Source organism: Carcharhinus amblyrhynchos, chromosome 8 (genome assembly GCF_965287045.1).
Source record: "Carcharhinus amblyrhynchos chromosome 8, sCarAmb.v2.hapA, whole genome shotgun sequence".
Classification (NCBI taxonomy): Eukaryota; Metazoa; Chordata; class Chondrichthyes; order Carcharhiniformes; family Carcharhinidae; genus Carcharhinus; species Carcharhinus amblyrhynchos.
In genome coordinates, this window is record NC_137331.1 from 74,778,130 (window position 1) to 74,780,427 (window position 2,298).

The 2,298-nt window shown below is 42.7% G+C and overlaps 1 non-coding gene across 1 annotated transcript; it reads left to right on the top strand.

The window, feature by feature from the left end:
* Positions 1-1,549: 1,549 nt before the first annotated feature.
* Positions 1,550-1,748, top strand: LOC145347160 (U2 spliceosomal RNA). The gene has a single exon (XR_013887807.1). It is a non-coding gene; the product is annotated as a U2 spliceosomal RNA (small nuclear RNA).
* The last annotated feature ends 550 nt before the right edge of the window (positions 1,749-2,298 follow it).

Consider the following 2,298-nt stretch of genomic DNA (forward strand, 5'->3'; position numbering starts at 1 on the left):
CTGAATGAAGACAACAGCAAAGTTCCAGACAAAACTTTGGACAAATTCAGCACATACCTTCAAACCATTTTGAGGCTTGTTGCAGGAATCAAGTGAACCTGTTAACAATTGAAAATGGGTGGCATAGTGGAGCAATGGTTAGCGCTGCTGCCTCTGACAGCCAGGGACCCAGGTTCAATTCCAGCCTCGGATTACTGCCTGTGCAGAATTTGCACTTTCTCCCCTTTTCTGCATGGGTTCAGTCCGGGTGCTCTGGTTTCCTCCCACAGTCCAAAGATGTGCGCGTTAGGTTGATTGGCCATGCAAAATTGACCCTAATGTCAGGGAGATTAGCAGGGTAAATGAGGGTTGCGGGAATAGGGCCAGTGATTGGTACATAATTGATGGGCTGAATGGCCTTCCATATTTTATGATTCTTCTATGTAGCCAGAAAATGTAAGTTAAGGATGCAGAAGAAAGGCTGCTAGATCAGCTCACGTGGGGTTTTGCGTATGCTAAAATACAAAAAGAATTCACTGGATAGGATGAGCTCATGGAATTGCAGACTGCAGACACGGCCAGAGTGCATGAAGCTTTGAATAGACAGATGAAAGCATTGACTATCCAGACAGTTAGCCTTCAGTGAAGTCAAGAGAAAGGCAGCAGTGTTGATGCAGTGAATCAAGAGCAAAATAATACATACCAGAGAAAACAATGTGCAAGAGCTATGGACAATTACGTGTTCACAGAGAGTAGGAAATGTCCCACATTTGAATCATAGTGCAGAGTTTTTGGAAAGCCAAACACTAGGAAAAGATGTGCCACCTTGGGGTAATGGGGAAATGAGGATAAACAACAGTAAATTAGTTATCAGAAACCGACCAATAGTATAATTGAGAAGTTAAAAAGAACTGAAAATCTATAACCTTGAAGTTGACGTTGACTAGGATTTTCCAGACCCACCCTTGCCTACTGCCTCACAGCCCCAGGGACCCAGGTTTGATTCCCGGCTTGGGTCACTGACTGTGCAGAGTCTGCACGTTCTCCCTGTGACTGCATGGGTTTCCTCAGGGTGCTCAGGTTTTCTCCCACAGTCTGAAAGATGTGTTGTTTAGATGCATTGGCCATGCTAAATTCTCCCCCAATGTACCCAAACAGGCACCGGAGTGTGGTGACTAGGGGATTTTCACAGTAACTTCATTGCAGTTTCAATGTAAGCCTACTTGTGACACTAATAAATAAACTTTAAAATTGGGAGGACAAACTGTAACTGTGCCAGATCAAATCATCAAATCATGAGAACCCGCAAAAGTTGTTAATGAAGCTGAGACTCCAGATTCATACATCATTGAGACTGAAACCAGTAAGCAAATGTGGAGGAACAGAGTCCATATTTGACCTACACCAGAGTAAAGCAGAAAAGATCACCAGCAACATCATTAACTAGTGAAATATCATCACAAACATCACCAACAGGTGGTGCAACATCAGTGGCACTGAAAATGTGACACAACATTAACAACATCAAACACAACTCCTATAATACATGAAGCAACACACATAGCTTCACAGCGCTTCTCGGCCTTTTGGCTAAGATCAAGTGTAGTATCGACGTGCTGCACTTGGTTCAAGTCATTAGGTTACATTTCAGCTTCATTTGAAGCAATTTTTTAAAGCGGCATCTCGGCCTTTTGGCTAAGATGCAAATGAGATCAAGCCTTGGAGGAGGAGCTATGCCTACTCCAAACAGCTTGGATCATGTAGATCAAGCCCAAGACAGGAGGTGAGAGCCCTGTCTTGTCAGCTTGGATCAGGAATGTCTCAACTTGTTGAGACTCTGAATTGGACTTAATTTGACTTGATTGGATTGGAATAAAGATTAAAAAAACACACACAGCTTCACAGTCTCTTGGCTAAGTTTGGCATCCTGCACTTGGTTGAAGTCATAAGGTTACACTGAGGCTTCATTTGAAGCAATTTATTAAAGTGGCATCCAAGTTTTTTGGCTAAGATGCAAATAAGATCAAGCTTTGGAAGAGATGCAATGCCTGCTCCAATTAGCTTGGATAATGTAGATCAAGCCCAAGACAGGGCGAGGCTTGTCTGTCTTGTCAGCTTGGGTCTGGAATATCTCACTTGTTAAGACTTTGAATTGGATATAAACCAAAAAAAAACACACACACAACATTGCTAACTCATCACCAAGAGCAGTGAATACAAATCTATAAGCAGAAGCACAATATATTACCGTCTACCCCAATGTTTTTCAAAGCGTGGTGGGTCATGGGATGTTGGAAAATGTGTCGCTAAAAATGATCC